Below are 25,297 nucleotides of genomic sequence, written 5' to 3' on the forward strand. Positions count from 1 at the left end.
TGATTTCCAAAAGTAAACCCACCCAGATTCCTGGGTGTGCTTCCACTTCCTGGGGGATTACTGCTGACAGTAACAGGAGGTGTTGAAGCTGGCTTTGGAGGTATATTTTCTTTATTGTTATTCTTGGGACAACAGCTGTCTGTTTTGTAATGCCCCACCTGTTTACAGGGATAACAATAGGGTTTTTTCTCAGTTGAAGAAGTGTCTTGGGACCCACCCCCATCCTTGGAGTTTTGGGGCCCTGGGGAAGTCTTTTCTTTACTTTTATCCCCACCCTTATCTTGAGGCTTGGTAGACTCCTTCTTCTGGTTACTGTCCTGATTCTTAGGCCTAATCCTGGTTCTGACCCATTTGTCTGCCTTCTTTCCCAATTCTTGGGGAGAGGTCAGATCAGAGTCTACCAGGTGCTGGTGTAAGAGCTGGTTCTGACAATTACTTAGGATCTGCTCCCTCATAATCAAATTATACAATCCTGTAAAGTCATGTACTTTGCTGCCATGTAGCCAACCCTCCAGAGCCTTAGTAGCACAATCTACAAAATCAGTCCAGTCCTGAGTCTGTGTCTTCTGGGTGTCTCTGAACTTGAACCTGTACTGTTCAGTGGTTAAGCCAAACCCATCTATCAGAACACTCTTCAGGACTTTGTAATTGTTTGCATCCTCATGTCTGACAGTGAGGAGCTTGTCCCTCCCTTTCTCTGAAAAGGAGTACCATAAGATTGCTGCCCACTGTTCCTCAGGAACCTGCTGTACCATGCAGGCTCTCTCAAGAGCAGTCATCCATTTGTGGATGTCATCCCCTTCTTTGAAGGGGGGCACAATCTTTGTCAGGTTTCTACTATCATAGGACCTGGGTTTCTCTTTAGGAATATTGCTGCCACCAGTGGCATCTAAGCCACACAATTTCTGCTCTCTTGCCAAGGCAAGTTTAGCTTGAGCTAAGGTAAGCTTAGCTTGACTCAGGGCTACCTCCTCTCTCTCTATCTGGAGTCTGACAGCCCTCATTCTAGCCCTATGCTCAGCTTTCTGAGAAGCACTCATGCCTCTCTCTGATTCTCTGGAGGCACTAGAAAGATGAGAGTCCCCTGAGGGAGATCTCACTCTTCTGTTGCCTGGGAGAATCACATGTTGGGTTCTGGGGAGGTGCTGGCCCTCTCCATTCCCCAGTAGGTCCAAGTTGGCCTGGCTAAGCCTACCAACTGGAACCTGGCTACCCTGATCCTGTACTTGTGAGTCCCCACCATCTGAGTCCTCATCCAAGTCATCATCATCCTCCTCTTCAGGGGGATCAACTACAGGGGGGTTCCCTCCGGTTCCTGTATCTAGGGAAGCTGCTTTTGCCTTCTCTAAGTCATCCTGTTCTAGGATTTCTACCAGGATTAGGCAGGTGGGGCTTCTGCCCCTTTTTAACCCTCTTGCTTTGCACAAGGCAATCAAGTCTCTGCGGGTTAGTTTGTCATATCCAAAAGTTGCCTGGGTAGGGTCAACTGTCACAGGAGCAGACCCTGAGGCTTTTCCTGTGTCAGACATGGTTACTAGTGAGGTGTAAGTGGTGCACTTACCTACACTAAGTGTTTTCCTACTGGACCTTGCTAGTGAGTTGTAGTCAGGGGTGTGCTACTCCCTTCAACCTACAACTACTAAGTTCAGTAGAACTTAATATGCTAAGCTTTTGATTTTATATGTACCTAGAGGTACTTGATGTGATCTTTCAATTTGATATAAAGATTGCAATGGTAAAACAACAGCAAGCTCAAATCCGCACCGCTGCTCACCAATGTGAGAAGTTGGCCTGGTAGGGGATGTTTCCAATTCTGGAACCACCTACTACCTGACCAAACAATCCCCTTATGGTGTCTGGTTGTAAGTCAACCTTATTAGACAAGCTATCCTAGTGGTAGCATGGACTAAGCAGCCTAAAGGCTTAACTTAAGAGGTCGTGTTAAGCGAGCTGTTTTACCACATACAATCCTGTAATACCAAATGAAAGGACACCACACAAGTATATATTATAAAAATATATGTGTTTATTACTAAAAACAATCCCCAGTATTCTTTATGAATAAAGGGGCACAAGCGTTAAATCAAAAGCACTGTTTAAACATACAAAGTTGCACAATTATGGATGAGGGCAGGGGGCCACTCAAACCATATACTAAGCAAGTGGTATAAGAGAGGCCACTCGAACAGTGGTTAGGCCTAGGGCCTAGGGAATCGCTGGGAGCAGTCAGGACAAGCAATGCTGAAGTCGGGAATGGCCCTCGGGATTCGGGAGATGTGCGGAAAGCGCACGCATGCACCAATGTTAACCAATGGTGCGTAAAAGTCAAATAGTTAAAGTTTAAGGACACTTCCGCTGAACCTAGAGGAACAAAACTTAACACACAGACCCTAGAGGTGTGCACCAGTGTGGGAACACCGGCGGAGCAAAGTTACCTCACCCACAGGAAGTGGGTGCACAGGGTCGAAGTGGCGTCGGGTTTTGACACGCAGGCTCTTGGTGCTTGAAGCTGAAAGGGCTGCAGGCAGGGTGAAGACGAAGTGTCCGGTGGAGTCCAAGAGTGGACTCAAGTTGTAGAGTACCTGAAAGCAGAGGGGACAGAGTCTGGGTCACTCAGCAGTGACCAGGGTGGAACCAGGACGGAACCAGGCAATGTCGGGCGCAATCAGGTGGTCGTTGAGGCGCTTCTCTTCGCTGTCACGTGGGCTCTGGGGCATCTGCGACGTCCAGGAGCAGGTCACGATCTGTCCCACGCAGGCTCTCACCGTCGGTGCAGTCGGCTTCCGGTTTGGAGCAAACAAGCCTTGGTAAGAGCAATCCACGCGGGATTGGAAGATGGCGTCTCACTCGGACCAGGAAGGTCAGAGTCGGGGCTCCCTTTCAGGGGAGCTGGTGTGGATCTGGAGCAACCAGAATCACGAGTCTTCTTTTGTAGTTCGTCGGCACAGGGACCACAAGCCAGCTGGCAAGTGACCGGGCCAACGCGTTGAGCCAAATCGTGCCAAAGGGCCCCACGCAGCACTCGTCGAGTGTGGAGGGCTGAACTTCGGCTCAGGAGTAGCTCAGGGTGGGGGCTTCTCAAACCCCGGTGTACAGCTTCGAGGGTCACTCGTGGGCTGCACGGTCAGCGTCTCGTGGTCACTTCAAGATGGCGTGCCCCACGCTTCCGGTCGCCTCCACGGGTCTCAGCTTTGCAGGGACTGTGGATCGGGCTGTTAGAAGCTGGGCAGGCTTGATCTCGTCGATCTCAGTCGCTCGAGTTCCGGCGGGAACTGCAACCAAGTAGACGTCGAGGGCTGGATGGTGCCTGCTGCTGCAGGGTGGTCACTCCTTGACCACAAGGGAGATTCTTCGGGCTTCCACGTTGAGATGGAGGGCGAAGGGTCCAGAATATCGTTTCAAATGTTTCTTCCAGGAAATCTGATGTGCATTGGCACTGCTCCCACTCTTATTCGAATCTGGTGGGCGTGATTACCTGCTAGGTCCCCTCCTATGGGTGGGACCCAGGAAGTGGGTGGATACACCCCCTTCCTTTGATCCAGGCCGCCCTGGCACGAGGGCTGGAGTGCCCCAGAACCGGTTTGGCCGGATTATGCAAGGGGCAGCCTTGTGCGCCCCAGGCAGTGTCTGGTTTCTTTCAAACCTCCCTGCTACAATACACTATCTCCTGTCTGGAGGGCGGTGACACCCTCCTGTGACAGGAAACCCTTTGTCCAGGACCCCCTTGACTGGGTTTCGGTCAGCTCCAGGGGTCCAGACATTTGTCTGTGGCAGAGGCATCCATTTTGTGGATCTTAAGGCCTTTGGAGAAATCAACCGCATTAAAGTGAAGTAACATGTCTTACCCCTCTAGAGGGGTGGAATGCCATCCCCGTCGCCAGAACTGGCGAGGGGATGGTATTCCAAAGCGTATGACACCTTACACGACATGTTTTGATAAAGCCAAACCAGAGTTGCTAAATAACCGCGAGGATTATAAGGCACTTAATAGTATATGGTATGGCATTATCCTGAAACAGCTTAGGGATTTGTTCCCGACGGCTGCAGACAGGCTCAGCTCATGCTAGAGCTCCATCTCACATAAAAACCAAGCACCCAGCCTCCAGGATTGGTGAGGCCTGTCTATAGGAGTGGCTCACAGGTTTACATGTGTCCAGATATAGGTTTAGACATAGGTATACTATATCTAAGCAAGGGGTGTGTACACCACCTTACCCCAGCTGAGTGATCAGCCAGTTGTGTCAATTTAAGAACCAGCCAGGGGTGGCAAAAGATATGCTGCAGCCCCTGGTAGGCCTTAGTGGCTCCTGTGCCCTGTGCACCTATAGTGCATTCTACAGGGGCTGACAAGGAGTCCATTTCCAATTGGTATGTACCTAGGGTACATGGAATCCATTTTACAGAGAGAGCAGATGGCCTGGGGCCCTGATTAGCAGGGAACCAGGTCAACTAAGTCAAAAAACCAGCTAAACACAGGCAAAAAATCTGGGGTAACCATAGTCAGGTAGCCACCTTCCTACATGTTGGAATAGTAAATTATACAAATTCTTAGTCTAGAGCACCATCTAGCGCAAGTCGTTGTAACGAATTGCTTTGTAATGGCACTGCGTTGTAACAACGCAGTCGTTGTAACGACCAGGTTGTGAATGTATTGCAGTGTAAAATCTGCGTTGTAAAGTTTGTTTCCCCTCACAAGGCCTCTGCTAATCTGCCTGGCCGGGCACACACACTACACAACCGGTCTTGTGTTGGTAAAGACCGCCCGCTCTGCCTGCATGACGCACCTATTGGAGGAAGTCCCCTACCGTTTTGGGTCCATGTAAGATGTGGAGGAGGATTCCCCGGTTCTGCTCTGTGGCTGGGGCAGTTTCAGAAGATGGAGTGTCATGGCTCATGAGACACATGGAAAGGCTCTTTGGTGGTATCCTCTGGCATTTAATTATGGCACGTTCCTCAATTGTGATTCCACCCCCATTTCTGACACAACAGGGTCAACCTTCCATTCAATGGGAGGAGTGAAGAGACCTGTTTGGTAATTACTTTATTGCACTGGATGCGCTGGAATTTACTACTGAGCGGAATAAAGCATTGTTATTAGACACCATTGGCAAGGAGGCTCATCACATTTTTAAATATTTAGCTTAGGGGCAGGGTAGTGACAATTAGCCTTTCAAGAATGTGTTCAAGGATGCGAAAGTACGTCTGAAAAAAGGCTTGCCCAGAAGGAATATATTGCAATGTCACGTTACAAGTTTCATACCAGACCTCTTAAACCGGGTGAATGATGACTTTGTATCAGGCTTACGTGAACGTTCTATATAATGTGATTTTGCCCAAATGACCGACGAGTTGATCAGGGGCCGATGTATTGCCCAGTCCCAGAGTAAAAAAAACACAAGAGCATCTGTGGAGAGCAGGAAATCCTCCTTGAAGTATGCCCTCTCCATTGCTAAGGTTGTTGAAGAATCAGAGGGTTGTGTGAAAGAGATGAGTAGGAAAGAGACTGTAGAAGGAGAAGCTGCAGCAGATGGAAAGAAAGAGAAGGCACCTTAAGCAACAACCAGCAAATACAATAATAAAGCACAGAGATGGGCAATAGTGGAGGTTTGCTCCAGATGCAGCAGTGAGTATCATACCAGTGACTCAAAGTGGTGTTTCACTTCAAACAAGGCCGCAGAAGATGGGAGCATAGAGGTCACTATGCCCGGGTTTGTAAAGAGTCTGCCAAATCCCATGTGGCAGTTACCGACGATTTCAGTTGGGAAGACGAGAATGATGATCTTGTGTTGATGGTTCTCCCTGGCTTAGGAGAAAACGTCAGAAGGATTCGACCAAAGGCCTCATTCCAAATTCTGGACATACAGATGGAACTGATGGTGACTTCAGCTCTTTGTACACGGTTGTACCTAAGAAGATATGGAGAAAGGACAGGCCTCATGTTACTCTTCTACCCAAAAAGATTAATCCTCGAGGTAACAGGGAGAAAATATAGTAATGTCGGGATATTTTTTTTTATTTTTTTATTTCTGTAATTTTTTATTGTATATAAAAAAAATATATATTTACATGGAGCATACATGAGTGGCGGAAAGAAGGAGGAAAAAAGAAAAAGAAAAAGAAGAAGGCGCCGGGGGGGGGAACGGGGAAGCTTATCAATGACATAACTGGAGTAGCCCTACACATAGATTTCCCAAGTCTAGCCCTGGGCTTTGCAGCCCCGTCCATCACAACAACAGAAGACCGTGACCTCATTGACCTACTGTTAACGGCTGCAGTCAAAATAATCCTAAGCAACTGGAAAGACACCACAAAAGCCACACCACAGGAGTGGCTCAACTGGGTCACATTCCTAAGAGGGGCAGATAACATTACAGCGAAACACTCACCGAAAACACACAGACAATCAAACATATGTCGGGATATTTTTCATCTCTCATTGAGTTACAAATTTATATATACCATTTTGTTTAAAGTCCCATTTAGTATCATGCCCGGACCTTTCAGACTCTTAAAACAACAACACCTGGTCGGTATTTATCTTGTTGATAGGGGTCAACCCTACCTGAGGTGAGAGCATGACAAGCACAGCAGAGTCATAGTGGGCTCTGCTCAAGCCTGCAGGGTGGGGGTGGAGAGGCACCAGAGGCTAGCGCTGAGCTGTCTCCTGCTGCAATAGGTCCTGAAAGTGAGATAAGGAGGCACAGTGGTGAAATGAAAGAAGGGTGACTTGAGCTGGCTTGAAATACCCTGGCCTTGTGCACCTGCAGAGCCCAAGGTCTGCCACATGTCTAGTCATCAATGAAAAGTGGGCTGTAGGCAGAGCCAGAAAACACAAACAAAACAATACACTTACATGTTGACACTGCAGTAACGAATCCTCCAGGTTTTGCTTTTCACCTGATCCTGATCATGTAGCGCTGAGAGGTCAGGTGGTAGGAGAAACACTCAGAGACGGCCAGGCTTGGCTTGATTTAAGTAATGTAAAGACAGACAACAGTGTTCAACACAGCAGGCTCTGCCCAGCACGGCACCACTTACATTTATCAAAGGGCAGCTTTGTGGAGCACTCCTCGTGGCAGTTCCGGGGCGCTATAAATACATGACTAATCCATTTCAGTGCAGTGATGCAGACACCAGCACTAACATGCTTTTGTCTTACTCCTGATGCGTGGCACTTGGCAGGGCTGTAACAAAACAGCAAAGAGACAGGCTCTGGAATCAAAGTCTGGCAGAGGCCGCTATCTCAATATATCAAGAGGCACTTGTGATCTTAAATCAGAAATTCAACACCTAATTTTGGCCCAAATTTCAGTGCTGTTCGACGATATAAAACTGTGTTAAGTATAAGGAACAACCCCAAAACACAGGAAGATTAGAAAAAAGTGTTCTTATAGTTTTGCTTTCAAACATGACTTATGCCAAACTGTATTTGAACTGGTGACTAGAATTGTACGGTATTTACCACGTTGTGCATTTTAAAAACCCGATAAGTGTTTGAAAAAAATAAAATGAAACTAGAAATAAGCTGTCCAGTGTAATTGCACCACTAAAACATAATCTGTGGCATCTAAAAACCCAGGTCTTTCCTGCCACAAAATGTTTGTTCGTGTGAAATGTATTCAGTGCTGGAGACTAGAAATGGAGGTTCTGTTAGTGACCAGCAGAGGGCGCGCCTCGCCTACTGATGAAATCTACAGAGCACATTATATGAAAGGGGAAGAGTTTCCTGTTCCATGTCAGCAGTGGCAGAGACAGCATCAGCAGCGGATGCTGACATCATTTCCTGCGTCTTTATCATTCAGTGCCCTGTAGCGCGAGGCGCCTCGTGCTCCCTGGCGGGAGGCGGTTGTTTCTCATTCATTGTGTCCCCGCGCGGACACCGTCCCACCTTTGCTGGCTCTGAGCTGTATCCTTTACTGCGCTCCGTGCGGGCCTGTGCTGCGCTGTATCCTGTCGGAGCCTGTGCTGTGAACTAAGTAAACAAATCTCTCTTGCACCGACTTCTGGAGTTGGATGGTCTTAACGGCGGTGTCTGTCCTCCGCGCATGCGCAGGTAATTCAAGGACTCTTTAGCCCGCGCTGTTAGATGCAGTGTCTGTCCCCGGCGCATGTGCAGTTGTTCATCCACAGGCCCCTCTTTTAACCCGACCCCAGCAGGGCCCACAGGCCCCACATTGAAACCCAGGCGAGGTCCAGAGATACAAAGACTGTCTGGTGCTGGAGGGTCTCGAGCGTGCTCTCCGGGATTCATCTGTTGTCGTTGTTGTTGCATCGATCGATGATTATTTTGTCTCAACAATGCTCATTGGCCCTCACTGCTGGAGTTGGGTCGCTCTTTTCAAGGCCTTCGCAAACGGTGACATTTGTTTCGCCTGAAAAGTCTGTGATGAGAAGATCGACTTGAATCCCGTTTGTGGCTTTCACCAGAGTAAAGGGGGGCAGCCCCGTCAACTGAAAGTGAAAGAACACACTCCCAGGCAGCACCGACTGCGCCTCATTGTACCTGGGCCTGCACAGCATCATATGATGAGGCTAAAACTCCCCCAAATATGTCTCAACCTCACTAGGGCCTCAGTAACCAGGCAGCGGTCAGCCAATGCCCATCAGGTAAACAAGCATTGGCATCGCCAGTAGGTCTCGCCTCTGGGACCTTATACGTGTTTAGTTATCCAGCACAATATCCTTGGTGCAACAACATCAACTGTTGCAAGGCTAAACACTTATAAGGTCCCAAAGGCGCGACCTATTGGCTATGCCAATGCTTGTTTTCATTGGTTCCTGTTTGAGCCTTTTAGAGATGCATGCTTCAGTTTCGTCCTCCTGTCTAACTACACCCGCCTTTTGTTGATCTAGATCACGGGTACTTACAAACATTTTCACGGGGGCCGCAACGTTTGGTCTATGGTGTGACCGAGGACCACACTGATGCCAGCGGGGTGTTAAGTCTGGGATGGGGAAACAAAGCATGTATATCTAGTGGCTGCCTTTAAGAATTAAGGTGTTCCTAAAGTTAAAGGCCTAGATACCTCTTTTCCTAACTGCAATTAACCTGTAAATAAGTGGTTGCTGTATATGTACGTTTCTTGTACATGTTAGTTCTGAGTCGAGTAAACAGCAGTCCAGTGCTGCTGCTGTCCAGGGGTCCGCATGTAAAGACCAGGAGGGCCTTATGCGGCCCCCGGGTCGTACTTTGAGTATCACTGATCTAGATCCTCCCGGCGACCACCCCAGCTACATGTGTATTTCCATGTTCTTCAAAAAGGGGTCGGGGTTGAGCCGGGGCCAGTGTATCTCCTTTGCTCTCGGTGGTCCCATGGGAGTAAAAGCTGTTCATTCTGCTAATCCTTCCCTAATTTCCAGAAGTGTCAGAGCAGACAGGCTCGCTGAGTCATTCTTGGTTACTGAGCGAGTCTGTTACATTTTTGCAACATTTCTTCAGCGAGTCTGTTTATTCCTAATGTATGGTGACAAGAGTTTCGGATCAGATTCTTCCTGTTTCTCTTGTTAAGCCATAGCGCGTCCATTGGGGGGAGTGGGAGGGGTAGAGCTGGGGCTGCCCTTCAAGATGCTCACACCCTGCACAGCTCAAGAAGCTGCCATGGCTTGACAAGAGAAACAGAAAGAATCAGAGAAACTGACACAGGTCAGACACACGGTACCAGAGAGTAGTAACTGAGAACTTGCTTGTTTGCACAGTCTTTTTAAGGCAGAGTATTTTGAATGATTGAATGTATCGCTTTTAAAATTACTCTGAATGCTTTGAAGACAATCGCATTTTAAATTTAAAGCTTTTTGAAACAAATGTTTTTTTTAAACTGAAATTGAATTGAATGCTTACTCACTGTGGGGAAGCCTCACCTCCGTCGAACAGTAGAACGGGAGTTGGGCGGGGCAGGACCAGTGAGCACAGCTGAGAGGACTCGCCCTCGTGGGGAGCGAGGGACAGGTCAGCGCTCTAGTAGTTAAGCAAAAGCCTACTTATGGTGCCCGCAGCACCGACACGCAGCGGCACGCTGCTGGTGCGCCTAAGGCTAGCCTGACTGCGTCCGGACACGGTCAAGGGCAAGGAACCATGCCGGATTCGTCCCAGACAACGGTAAGCTCATCACATATGATAGAGCGTTATTGCTCTCATTGAGATACTCGGGTAGAGCCCATTGTGAGATGACTCTAGCGCCAACAAGCTTGATAGGAAAGAAGATGTCATGTCCTCTCTGCCGGACTAAGTTTAACTCAGACAAGATTGAAGGGACACTACAACTATATAGGCCCACAAGGAATGAGATATGGGACTTATTAACAGTAGATCCTTGCCAGCACACACCACAGAAATCATAATGCTAATAGAGAATGAAGAACTTGACATTCTCTTTGTTACTGAAACGTGGTTGAAAGACTGGTCCGACCCTGACATAATCCAAGGACTAATCCCAGATATCCTTATCCAAAGACAAGGTAGGATGGGAAAAACAGGAGGCGGGGAAGCACTCATTTACAAAAACGACTATGAATGCATGATATCGTCCGCTACCACCACCAACAGTGAGACTGTACAATTCAGCCTAAAACATCAACTAATAACTCGTTTTCAGGCACACTGCTCTATAGACCCCCAGCACCCCCACTCCATTCCTAGAGGAATTTCCCAGCTTAATAGCAGACATGGTGGCCAGCAAGAGCTCCATTACATTATTGGGGGACTTTACCAGTATGGTAAAGGGTACCATACTGGATGCCATTTTTAGGTCTGGCATTTGCAGCGTGCATGCGCTACATATGAGGACCTTTAGCCGTTGCTCTGCTCGTGCTTGTGGCGGCAACCGCCTTGCGGGAGCAAGCAGTGGCGTGCCACAAGCACGAGTATGTGCTTCCAAAAAGAGCCGACAGCGCGCTCACGCACGCTGACATTCTAATGTGCCGCAAGTGCACGCATGCACTCCTTGCATCTTTAAATGGCACTTGCTTTAACAAATCTCATCGAAGATTGCTCCTAACACTGATGCACGCACATCTACAGGGAGAATATTTGAATGTGCTTTACTTAAACAAAACCTGTTCATTCAACGATGGCTGCATGGATGTGCATGCACCAGCCAGAGCTCGCGTTGAGTGCACTTTTGAATAGTTAACAAAATGCCACTTAAGGACAGCCACCGCAGATACGCATGCATACATAAATATCTAGGACAACATCAAGCACCTGTAAAGGAACTAGTTTTTGCAAGCTTTTTTTATACTCAGACTTTTGAAGATGACTGTCGGGAGTCCAGGTATTGTTGCAAGATTTGCTTCTGCTTCCAAGTAAACAACCAGAGAGGTCTTGTCCGTGGCAGAGTCTCGGAGTCCTCCAATTCAATCTGTTTATTAGTTTAAAATGAGCAACAAACAGTTAGTGTAGACTCGAACTAGGGTTCGCCTGCAACATGAGTCAGAATAGAATAATATCATATCTCCTCAGAATTACAAACATGCATAGATGGTGCCTTTAGCACGACAATGCACAACATTGATGCCATTTTTGCACCCATTATTAGAGGGCATGATTCACTGTATATTTCCACTGCCGCTCTGATCCTTGACAGATAAACATTTTTTAATAATTAGAAAGAAAACACCAGAGCAACACTACAAAAACAGTAGGAAAGGATCTTGCACAGGCAACGTTTATTTGATTAAATGTATTAAACCTATTTTAAAATACGGTTTATAGCACTGTACCAAAGGAAACACCAGTGCAACACTAAACAAGCATTGGCATAGCCAATAGTTCTCGCTTTTGGAACCTTATGAGTATTTAGTTATGCAGCACAATATCCTTGGTGCAGCAGCATCAACTTGTGCATGGCTAAACAATTATAAGGACCCAAAGGCAAGACCGATTGGCTATGCCAATGCTTGTTTCAAATGACCCTAAGCTAAAAGTAGGGACCCCTATACCAATGCCATGGTCGGATCATTATTTCATCCCGTTTACACTGGAAAATCCACAGACTCGACACACCAGTCACAAAGTAACCTGGATTAAGAATAAATGGCCAAAATCCCTACCTGACAACGTAAGGATTGAATTAGAGGACCAAGCACCAAGCCTGACAGATGACGTAGAAGAGGCCAACAAGATTTGGGCTGACTGGCTCAACAAAGTTGCAGCCACACACACACAGAAAACCAGACAAAGTAAACTTGATGTTAGGATTAAAGCCCCATGGTTCAATGAGCAATTAATTCAGGCAAAAAATCATATAAAAGAATGAAAAGGTTGTGGAGAATAAACTATGATCCCGCCATCAAAAGTCAATATAAGGCAGCTATTAGAATATATCATAGGCAGATTATCCAAGCACAGACCAAAATCTTTGAAGAAAAAATTAATATGGCACACAACACACAAATGGGTCTCCGGCACACAACACACAAATGGGTTTCCGTCCCCAACATAGCACAGAGTCTGCTCTGTTGATGGTAACTGAGGAACTAAAAAAGTGTTAAACAAGGGGTGCACAGTGGCCATCCTGCTCCTGAATCTTAGCGCCACATTTAATACAGTTGACCATTGCACATTGATCAATAGGCTAAAGGAAGAAGGTATCACAGGCACAGCAATAAATAAAGTGGCTCACTTCATTTCTGAAAGACAGAGTTGCTGGAAGTGGACTATCTATCCGATACCCTCCAACTACCGTGCGGAATCCCACATGGCTCTGCACTGAGCACCACACTTTTTAATATTTACATGCAACCTCTGACAGGGATTGTACAAGAATTTGGTCTATCCATAGTGTTGTACGCGGACGATACACAACTTGTATTATCAGTGACGAACGACCCCCACTCCCTACACAACAACCTAGGGCATTGCATGAAATGAATAGCTGAATGGATGTGTAAATAGTCCCTTAAACAGAATGGGGATAAAACTGAACTCATGTTCCTGGGAAACAAAACAGTCCCCAGGAATCTTATAAGCTGGCCTGCTCAGTTGGAAGAACCACCAACCCCCAAGACTGCCTTCAAAAACCTGGGAATCTGGCTAGACAAACATTTAAGCTTGGAGACCCAAGCAAAGAAACTTTCAGGCAAATGTTTCGGCTTACTCCATATGCTTCGTAAAATTCTCCCCATCCTACCTAAACAATCTCGTAGAATTGTGATCCAAGCATTAATCGTGTCACAGCTGGACTACGGGAACTCGCTGTATCTGGGCGCACCAAAATACGTCATTAACCAGTTGCGGATAGTGCAGAATGCCGCAGCAAGAACCCTGATACAAATCCCGAAAGAGCAGTCGGCCAGGACAGCCCTGAGGACACTTCACTGGCTTCCAGGCGAGGATCAAGTTCAAGGCCCTGTGTATCGCCCACAGAGCCATGAATGACAGAGAACCGGTCTTAATCCAAAAATTGGTTACACACTATACACCGAGTAGGACCCTAAGGTCATCAGAGGATCTTCTTTTGCAACAGGGCAGAATAAAAAGAGAAAAATGGGGAGGAAAGCCCTTCAAGCACTTGGTTCCTAAAATGTGGAACACACTACCCGGGGACATGCACATGATAACCAACTAATTAGCATTCAGGAAAAGACTCAAAACATTGCTCTTTTCCTAAAAACTCCCGATCTAAGGCAACTTGACTTAGTCCCCCGTAGTTATGTTTCTCTTAGCGCTGGGAAGCCTAAGGGCAGCTATGCACTTTACAAATACATAAACATCTTATCTGAGCCTCTTGTCACAATGCATTTAAGAATAAACAGACTCACAGAAGAAATGTTGCAAAAATTAAACCGACTCACTCAGTAACTAAGAATGACTCTGCAAGCCTGTCTGTTCTGACACTTCTGGAAAGTTAGGGAAGGATTAGCAGAACAAGCTGCTTTTACCCAGAGCAGTGAATGAAAGTTTGCGCATAAAAAGCAAGTTACATTGCTATATTGATTAGACAAAGAAGGTTTAACCTCATGACTGCTGGAGCTATTCCCCTGCTGTGCTGGGACATAATAAAAACGGGTGTGGTCATGACGAGCTGAGCACTGAAGGGGTTAAAACAATATTACACTTTGCCATGATTAGAGTGTGAGGCATGATAATACAAAACAATATGCAGTTTGAGGTTACAATATGAATTCTTGACATCGTTCATTTAATTCATTCTGGCCCGAGAGGTCCTGACAGTCTAGGGCAGAGGACTTCAAACTTTTGGATGCCGAGACCCCCCTGTCAACATTTTCAAACGTAAGGACCCCCTCCTGACAAAATATCTAAACCTCTAGATTATGAGGAAGGTGAGGACCAAATTATGCGACAGGCTTGACTAAATTGTGAGTAGAAAATGTAAATAATGTTCTGTGATGCTGCGTATTTTGGGGTAGCATTAAACACAGTAATACTGAGGAAAGATTTCACCCCATCAGTACCAGTTTATAACCAAAACACAGCAATTAACATCATAAAGATGTCTAGTCAACCTCTGTGAAGGGCCTCCCAATCTGCAGGAATACGCGCTGCCACATTAGAAGCTCACCTGGCCATGGCCGGGAGCAGCAAGGGTGCATTCAAACCGTGGCGGTCTTGTGCAGAGTTAAGCAGTTTACCCATGCCCCTTTCCTCTCACCACTTCCTTCTATCCCTCTCTTCTCTCCTCCTCTCCCAACCCCGGATCCCTCTCTCACATTGCAGGCAGATGGTTATTAGCCTCAGGACACCTTTTGGTAACAGTAGCGCACTACCAATGTAAATAATAGGCAGAAGCAGGGGATCTACTAGACCCGAACTTCGGGGGGGGGTAACACTCCCAGCCAGGGCTTGTCCAATCGCTGGTCACACATGGTGCAACACTCTTTCCACCTTCTCAATGAATTCCCTCACTACCACTCACCAACAATACACCTCATCTCTCTATAGCACCTGTCTGACAAACATTTCATTTTTTTATAGCGTTACTCATAGTTTACTCACACTCAGTTCTGTGATGTGCATGGTACATCTTCTTTGTACCAGGCACTTTAACCTTCTGCACTGTGTGGGTGACAAGAGTGCCCATGCAACTGCACGGTGAGCAATGCAACACTGTGAGAGTAGGGTAAAAGGAGTGACTGCAGGGTGAGTGAGGTGACCATATGAATTTGGGTTCGGCTGTAAGTGCAGAGTGGGACGAATTAGTGCATGGTTAGTGATGGCCTTGTTTGAGTGAGCTACAGATTGAGCAGTAAGGGGGGGACAGGTGAGTGGAGTGTCACATGAGTGCAGGGTGAGAAGTGTGCTTGTGTGACTGCAGGGTGAGGTACAGAGTGAACAATGCAAGCGAATTTTTAGTGCAGAGTGATCACTCTGAGAACAGGGTGAGCGGGTGAATGTTGTGAGTGCATGGTGATCAGTGTGAGTGCATTATGATCACTGAGAGTGCAGGGTGAGTTGGTGAATGTTGTGAGTGCATGGTGATCAGTGTGAGGCATTGTGATCAGTGTGAGTGCATTGTGATCAGTGTGAGTGCATTATGATCACTGAGTGCAGGGTGAGCGGGTGAATGGTGTGAGTGCATGGTGATCAGTGTGAGGCATTGTGATCAGTGTGAGTGCATTGTGATCAGTGTGAGTGCATTATGATCACTGAGTGCAGGGTGAGCGGGTGAATGGTGTGAGTGCATGGTGATCGGTGAGTGAATTGTGATTATGGTAAGTGTAGGGTGAGCGGGTGAATGGTGTGAGTGCATGGTGATCAGTGAGTGCAGGGTGAGCGGGTGAATGATGTGAGTGCATTGTGATCACTGTAGGTGCAGGGTGAGTGGGTGAATGTTGTGAGTGCATGGTGATTGGTGTGAGTGCAGGATGAGCGGGTGAATGTTGTGAGTGCATTGTGATCACTGTGAGTGCAGGGTGAGTGGGTGAATGGTGTGAGTGCATGGTGATTGGTGTGAGTGCATGGTGATCAGTGTGAGTGCATGGTGATCAGTGTGAGTGCATGGTGATCAGTGTGAGTGCAGGGTGAGCGGGTGAATAGTGTGAGTGTATGGTGATCAGTGTGAGTGCATTGTGATTGCTGTGAGTGCATGGTGATCAGTGTGAGTGTATTGTGATCAGTGTGAGTTCATTGTGATCAGTGTGAGTGCATGGTGATCGCTATGAGTGCATGGTGATCGCTATGAGTGCATGGTGATCACTATGAGTGCATGGTGATCGCTATGAGTGCACAGTGATCAGTGTGAGTGCATTGTGATCGCTGGGAGTGCAGGGTGAACGTGAAAGTGAAGGCAAGAATGAGAAGTGAGTAGTCTGAAAGCAGGGTGCATTCCAAGAAACTTGAAGCGTAAGGTTTTAGATATAAGTTAAACTATTGCTATAATGGCATTAATCAGGGTTCGAGGGTGGAGGAAATAAATAAGATGCTGATCCTGCAACAAACGTCCGGTCTAATGATTAGGGTTACCAGCTCATTATTTTGATGGCCCAGAAATAAGCAGTCACCTACAGCTGTATTTTTTGCACTTATCTGTGAATACTTAGACCAGCAAACATAAATAGAAAGCACTTTTAATTGTGTTCTAGGGATTCCTCAATGATCCATGACTAATAATTAAAGAGAATAAAGACAGAAAAGTCACATAACTAATTAATACATATTTATTTTTATTTATAACTCAATTTAGTGTCTAGAGCAGGTCTCTGCAGGATCTTTAAACAACACATAGCAGGCACGTTTCTTTTGGCAACCCAACTTTATATTTCTTTTCATTAAAAGCAGTAAGTGAAAAATTAAACATGTAAGGAATAGGCAGAGTGGGGGCCCAGGGGGTACTGGAACCATAAAAAAACTAAGCTTTGGTAATCAGTTAGGTGAACAACACTTACAACGCAACTTTTACCACGCAGTGCCTTTAGAACGCAACTATTACAACGCATGCTATTACAACGCATTGCTCTGTGGGGCACTCTAACATAGGGAATGGGTAGTGAATAGGTTTAATTTACTATCCAACACCTTCCCTAGTGTCCACAGGCAATGGAGTTGGAATAGTAAATTAAACTATTCACTATCCTGCACCCAAAGCGCTATGCGTTGTAAAGGCATTGCGTTGTAATACTTGCGTTGTAAAGGCATGCGATGTAAAAGCATGCGTTGTAATGTCATACATCCAATCAGTTAACAAAGGCATGTAAATAGGATAATGGTCTTTAAAGACCTGTGAAAAACTCGGGCGGAGATAAGACTCCAGACACTGCCCAACCGAGGCCCCAGGAGCGCGAGCTGCACTGCAGCAGCCCAGGCTGAGACACAGGATGGGGGAGGAGGGGGGCTGAAGCCCTGGAGGCCAGGGCAGAAGTGACACTGTGAAGGCGCGACCCCCTTTGCATCGCTCCACGGCCCCCGTGGGGGTCGCGCCCCACAGTTGCTGAGGAATCCTGTCAGCAGCCCTCAACTCAACCCCCCTCAAGAAACAAGGAACTATCCACAAGGGCGCCAAAACCATCAAGCGCCAAGAAGAAACCCACCTGCGCTTACCACGACTACTGGGGATCAACCAGGTATTGGGCTGTGCTTTATCAGCCACATTTGTCTTGACCTGGGCCCCTGCGCTGTCCTGCCTTGCCTGGACTGTTAATAAGCCTAAACCCGAAGTGACTTGGGCTACCGGTGAGCGCTCACCCCTCTTAGCGCTAGCCCTGAACTGCTGGAACTGCTGCCTTGCCGGCATTATCGACCCTGATTGCCCAGCGCTGTCATTTGAGGATCTGTTGCTGCCAGGAGCGCTATTGTCGAAACTGCCGAAGCGCTGGAACCCCGAGTGCCCAGAACCGCTGTTGCGCCTTCTAGTGCTGTGCCCCTGCGGCCTGCTGAAGCGTTGTGCCCTTCTAGGCGCCGGGACCACGTGGCGCTGCTCCCCCCACTCACTGCTGCAGCCCGGGTCCTCGGAGAGCCTATTTGCGGGTACCGATCCACTCCCTGGGCAGAGAGACGACCAGCGCTGCCTCGCACCACCACGGGGCCCCGCTGAGGCCCTCATCATCACCGCGGGCCGGCGCTGAATTGTGGCCACCTCCACTACCAATGACTCCGTCCCGGCGGCCCTCGGAGCCAGGAGAGGGCCGCCACCTTGTTGAGGTAGGCCGCATTAGGCCTTGAAGTTGGGACACTCCTCCCACGTGACGGGGGCGCCCGACCGCGTCATTGGCCGCGCCCCCGCCTAAAGCCACGCAGCCATTGGCTGCCGTTCACCCGCCCCCGTCAGCCGCTCCCCGATTGGCCGCTGTGGTCGGGCCCCTCCACCAGTCTCCTCCCGATTGGTCCCCGGGCCTGGAAGCCATGGAAGGCCCGGGAACAGCCTGGTGAGAGCCCGGAGGGCTTCGTGAGAGAGCAGGAGCCCCCTCCGGAGGGCTCTGTTCAGAACAAGAGCCCCCCTACGAGGAACACTCCGCAAGGGCCCGAGTAGGCTGAAGACTTCAGGTAACCTCTGGGGGAGGAGGGCGGCAAACTTTGTGGACGTGGGGCCTCCAGGATGCCAGAAGGAGGCCCCGAGATCGCCCCTCCCCCGGGAGAACTAAGACTGGGCCCCTAAACACACTATGAGGGCCTCACAGGATAAGAGTGAACCCCTGCCTGGGGTAAAGTTAAGGGCTCATGTTGCTTTTTTGTAGCCTCAAGCACGCTTTACTCAGGAGTACTGAAATGCTCCTTTAAGCCCTATGCATGGTTTTCCCCTCCTGCTTAATGAAACGCTCCCCTGTGCTAGATGCAATGTTTATTCATGAGATTCATGAAATGTTTAGTCTGATCTAATGAACTGTTTCTTTTTGCCTGTTACGGTGTTGATCGTAAAGGGTGCCTGAGTTCTAACAAGTCTTACTCCTCATACAGGGGAGGAGTTACTCAGGCCCTGATTCCTAGTGTATCTATGCTCTTTTTTACCCTTGGCACTGCTTATTCTTGATTTACTGAAATTCGCCACATAAGGTAATGAAATGTTTCACTTCAGCTAATTGAATGTTCTCCCTTTAATGAAATGTGTAGGCTCCTGTTTAGTGCTGCATCCCCTGAATGCCTGCAAGTGATTATTGATGGCTCCACATGAAATGTCCTTGAATGTCTCTTTAATGGATTCCTTGCAGGGGCGGGCTTCATGAAATGTTCTTCCTGGTTAAGGAGGAATGCCCTCGGTGAGCAATGAAATGATTATTCCAGAGTAAGGAAAGGTTTACTCCTGTCTTATGGAATGGTACACCTTCAATGGAGTGGTTACTCCTGTTTAGTGCTCCCTTTCCTAAAAGCCTACAGTTACCTACTGACATGTTTACTGCTGTGTCAAGAAACGTCATTTCTACCCTGACAGGGTTATTGCGATATGCTGAGTTGATTAAGGAATCGCACCCTTTACTCCTGCAGGGAAATGATTATTGAAATGTGCTGCATTGATGATGAAATGTTTGCTCTGGATAAAGGAGGTGTTTAGTTCTATGCAAAGTGATCGCTGAAAGGCTTACCTTTGATTCATACAATGTTTTACCCTCAATGGAATGGTGAGTTCTACTCAGGGAAGTGCTCTACTTCTGCCTAGTGAGCTGCTTATTGCTGGGTAATGACACGCTTATCTCTTTCATGAAATATGTTCCCCATGCTATGGGGATGGGTTGCCTATGCTGAACCAACTGTTTTTCTTGCCCCAGTGTTCTAACGTCTACCTCCCAACAGGATTACTCTTGGGTGCTGAAATGTTTATGCCTGCTTAGTGTAGGTACTGAAAGGTTGATTCTGACCTACTGACCTGGGGATTGAAGTGCCTACAGCTCTATAAGGAAGAGGTTGCTTACATAATGAGAAGGTCATCCCTATTTAATGAGATGTTGGCCTTACCTAATGAGATACTTGTTCTCTTAGAATGAGATGTTGCCCATGAATTAATTACCTATGCTTATTCGGAAAGGTTATTCCAGCTAAGGAGTTTTCTTATCTAATGGAAGGTTTATTTTTGTCTGATGCAAAGTTTCCTGAATGCCGTTTATTCGTCTAGCTGCTGACCTAAGGAAATGTTTATTCATGTTTAATGAAATGTTCACCCTTGCTTGGTGAGAAGTTAATTGATTTGCCTACTGAACAGGTTACTTACCTGATGACATGTGGACTCTTGCTACATGACATGCTCATCCTTGCTTGATGAGCTGGTCGTCCATGTGTAATTAGAGGCACACCTTCGCGGGGTGCCTTGGTAGTTAATGCTTAATGAAATGTTCACCCTGGTTTATCGTGAAGTAATGAGATGCTAATCCTTTAATGAAATGTTTATTGCGACGTGTTAAATTGGATATTGAACTGCTCCCTTTACTCCCCTCTGATGAAATGCTTTGATAAGTAATTGATACTGTGATTTTTGATTACCCTGAACCTTGATCTTATATAAAAGCATATTGTTTTAAATCAAACTCACTGGTGTGGTCTCAGTCATTGCGTGTGCGTTTATTGTCTCAGTGGATGCATGTGCTGTGTAGTCACTTAACACCTAGGCTTTCGGGTGCCTACCTGCTCGTGCCAGGCTACCCCCGGGGAACTGGGGACCCCAGTTCCTACATTCGGCTGCCGACTTTGACCCTCGAGCACTGCCTTAATAAATAATCAGCTGTTGCCTTAGTCATCTTATGCGCATATGACAGCCTCTCTAGCATCGTGCGCTTGGATCCACCGAAATAAAAAAGAAAAAATAAATAAATATTTAAAAAACGATAAACCTAACCTCACTGGTTGCTGATTTAAAACACCAAACCTGTCTCAAAATGGCAGCCCCTGGACAGAGTCCATAGGAAGAGGGCTGCTCCTCGAAACAATCAAGGTCCCCTAACTGGACCCCAACCAGGCTTGCCCTCAATCAGCTATAATAGAGAGAGGACTGCACAAATCCAGTCGGCAGTAACAAAAAGAGGACTGCACAACCTCTATCTACTGTAACAGAAAGAGGACTGCTCACTCTTACAACCCTGGGGCGGCCATCTTGAAGTGGCACTGACTGACGGCATTAACCAACAACAACCAAGATAAGCCGTTATCCCCCTTCAAGCACCACTATCCTAATGATTATGTCCACATTGACTGCCGCTCACTGATCCAGGTCTCCAAGAGTGTGCCCATCCCAAGCCAACATGGTGGGCCCTGGTCTAACTGCCTCTGGGACAATCGGTTACACCCTGGTCTACCCCCCAAACCTCTCAAAAACCACCACAAAAGCCTTCAAACACCTCACCCTGAAAAACCATCCCGAGACACTGATCTCGGACCTACGTTACTGTGCGGACATAGGCACTATCACTAATGACCTCGTCTTCTACTCCAGAAGAATCCCCGCTTGGCGCAATACCTTTTCAATATTCCTTAATGTACACTCATCCAGGAGCATTCCATATGGCACTAAGCTCACAACAGTGCCATCAACAACCCTTCAAGCTGTCCTCAATGTCACCCTCTACAAAAGCGCAATTGTACTGATCCAAGCCTCAACAAAAAACCTTGACAAATTCTCAGATCTTTTTTCCACTCTCTGAAACCATGTGCATGACACTGGGACGCCGACCAACACACGGCCTGACCCTATTCCAACCCCCCTGCCCAATTTAGAACACCTTAATCCCCTCACTACTCCCACCAACCTCCTTAACGCTTTGGACCAGAGACCCGTGATACCACCCCTCCATGCTCCCCACTCGAAATCCACGGCTTCCATCACAGCTCACCTTAACCCCACCAGGCCTCCTACAACCACCCCGAGCGAAATAAACCCTGAACCCTTGGTCTCCTCCCACCATGCTCCCCACTCGACATTACGTCATCAGCATCTTTCGCTGTGGCAGATCAAGCCAGCCCCGCTAACACTCAAGCCACCCTCTGTATGACTCCTAACACAGCCCACCCTTGCCCTCCAACCGCCCCCTCCTCAGCGACTCCTCCTGTAGCAGGTCATGCCAGCCCCGCTAACACTCAAGCCACCCCTTCCACGACTTCTAACACAGCCCACCCTTGCCCTCCAACCGCCCCCTCCCCAGCGACTCCTGCTGTTGCAGGTTATGCCAGCCCCGCTATCACTCAAGCCACCCCTTCCACGACTTCTAGCACAGCCCACCCTTACCTGCCAACACCCCTACGCAGTTATCTACTCTCTGCACTCCAGAGCCTCCAAAATAATTCAGAGCTTCCACTCCTCCATCCTCGATCTAACAAACCTCCTCCACCTCGCCAAACTCTCTTTCGCAAACCTCATGCCTCAGCTGTCTTACCTTCCAATCCCAGAGCTTCCCAAACGCCCCCTACCGACATCCTTGAGACATCTTCGCCCCCGCAAGCACTCTAGCTGCCTATCAGAGGAGGAAACCCTTGACCTAGCCCTCTCCTACAACCTTTCTCTCTTCTCAGTGAAAAGGAAATCCTGGATTTTCTCAAAGACCATAACGCAGCCCCTACCTTGTCTACCAGACGCGAGTGCCTCACACCCCATCTGCACGGTCGCTATTAACCCATACAGATCAGCCCCCTCTGCAATAGAAGGGTGATCAGAAGCAACCTTGCACCCGTACCCCTGTCGGTCCTGACCCCCGCTACCACCCCTCCCTGCTCTGAAGGGGCTCTTAATCAACTGCTGCTCTGCAGTAAAGCATGCGGCCGATGTCGCTGCTCTCATTCTGAACAACAAAACAGACTTAGCCATTCTAACAGAATCATGACTTAATGACGCATCATCCCCATGCCTCGACCTCTTAATCTGCCCCAACTTTAACATTGCCAGGCTAAACAGACCACATAACAAAAAAGGTGGCGGAATCGCCTGCATCCATCGCTCTAACATCCTTGTCACAGAGCTTCTAACGGATTCCACTGATGCCTGCGAATATCTAGCCCTCTCAGTCTGCAGTAGCACCACCCTCCTTTGTAACCTACACATATTTTACTACCCCCCAGTCAATAACGAATCCTTCACTGACTACCTCATGGAAGTTATCACGGCTAAGAACTCCGCCAACACCAAAGACATTTTCCTCGGTGACTTCAACCTGCACTGGAACGACCTTAAGGACCCTCATGTCAACGCCATTAAAGACCTCATGACCGATCTAGCCCTGACCCAAGCTTGCCCTCTCCCAACCCACTCGAAAGGGGCCACTCTAGACTGGATCATCTCCAAGGAGATAACCGTCAAGCTCATATCGATTGACCCCTGTAATTGGTCAGACCACCATGCCATCACCTTCCTGCTACCTGGCACCCGCAGGACAAGGACACCACAACCGGTGCTCCCAAAACGTTGGGCCAGAGACACCAAAAACCTAGACCTCGACGAACTTGAGACTCGCTGCAAATCCGACCTCCCCCCACCACATCACCTCAGTCAGTGACCTAAATGATCACTACTCTGCTACAATGTCGAATATCTTGGATGACCTAGCCCCTCTTAAACTAAAAAGAACTCAAGTCAAAGATAGAAACCCATGGTTCACTGGTTCCCTCAACGACGAGAGGAGATCCCTCCGACAAACCGAAAGAATCTGGAGACAGCACCCCTCGGCAGATCACCTAAAACTTTTTCGCCAGGCCAGAAATACTTACAACAAGAATATCGTCAACTCAAAAAAAGAGTTTTTCAGAGCGGAATTAGGAAATGCCCAGAACAGACCACGCAAACTCTTTGAGATGGTCAAACTCCAATCGAATAAACTGTCCAAAACAGCGAAAGAAACCCCTAAGTCTCTCATCTCCTCCGAGGATTTGTCCTCGTTTTTCACAAACAAAATCAAAACCTTAGATATCGAACTCAAGGCTGCCTCACTCCCCCTCCAGTCCTTGACCTTCCAACTCCTCTCCCCTTGCCGCCATGGTCCTCACCGAAGAATCTAGCACACTGGTACGAATTCACACCCTACGATGAAGACGCTGTCGCAAAAATCCTTTCCACCCTGAACCCTAATAACCATTTCAACGACCCGCTCCCCTCAAACTGTCTCGCGACCATTGCCAAATCCATTATTCCTAGCTGGACTGCGATAATCAACGCCTCTCTCCGGCAGGGATCAATTCCGGCCTCGCTAAAAGCTGGCCAAGTCCTCCCCATTCTGAAAAAACCATCACTGGACCCAGCCTCCCCAGACAACTTTAGACTAATGTCCAACATTCCTCTCTTGGCCAAAGTGCTGGAAAAGTGTGTACAAATACAGCTAAGTCACCAATCCGGCTACCGACCGGGACACAGCACTGAAACCACCATGCTCCACATTGTCGATGACGCTCTTCAATCCCTTGACCAAGATAAAACCTGTCTCCTAATCCTCCTTGATCTATTCTCGGCCTTCGACACGGTCAACCACGAGATGCTACTCGAACGCCTCAAACTGAGGTTGGGATTAGATGGCACAGTCCTCGACTGGTTTAGTTCCTACCTCCAAAACCGTTCTCAGAGATTCCTAATCAATGGCGAACTGTCCGCTCCCTCCGTGGTCACGGTGGGAGTCCCTCAAGGATCATTGTTGTCCCCCACTCTCTTCAATCTCTATTTAGAACCCCTTGCCGAAGTCCTTCGCACTGCAAATATCTCCTTCCATATGTACGCTGATGACACTCAGATCTATATAAAAATCTCTTCTCTTGCGGAGATCCTCACCTTGAATGAGGCCCTGAAGCTGACCGTCAGATGGCTCTCCTCCAACCAACTCAAACTCAATGCTAAGAAAACTGAGTTCCTTTTAATCTCCCCCCCAAGAGCAACCCTGAGATTCAGTCATGGATTAAAGCCATCACAGCCTTAAACTGTTCCCCAACCATTGTGGATTTGGCCAAATCTCTGGGAATTACCTTGGATTATAACCTAAACATGCGAGACCACATCAACGCAATGGCCAAATCTGCCAGATTCCACCTGAGCTACCTATGGAAACTGAAACCTTTTCTTGACGCTCCTGACCTAAAACTAGCAGTCCAATCATTAGGTATCTCTAGACTGGAATATGGATGCTCCACCCTCTCCGGCTTACCCAAGATCTCCCTGGCTCCCTTAAAAGCCTGCCTCAACGCAGCCGCAAGACTACTTACAGGCTCCAGAAAATTCGATCACATCACTCCTCACCTGAAAGCTTCGAAATGGCTTCCCTTCGAGGCTAGGATCCACCTCAAGCTGGCATGCATCATGCACAAGGACTTACACTCTAACTCCCCTGCGTATCTTGCACAGAAGCTTGTGATATCCGGAGGAAGCAGAAACTTACGATCGACCAATGCCCTCCTCCTCCGGCCTGCACGCTTTAGGAAAATAAAAACCTACAATCGGGCTTTCGCCGGGACTGC

The sequence above is a fragment of the Lissotriton helveticus genome, unplaced genomic scaffold (assembly GCF_964261635.1).
Source record: "Lissotriton helveticus unplaced genomic scaffold, aLisHel1.1 SCAFFOLD_829, whole genome shotgun sequence".
Classification (NCBI taxonomy): Eukaryota; Metazoa; Chordata; class Amphibia; order Caudata; family Salamandridae; genus Lissotriton; species Lissotriton helveticus.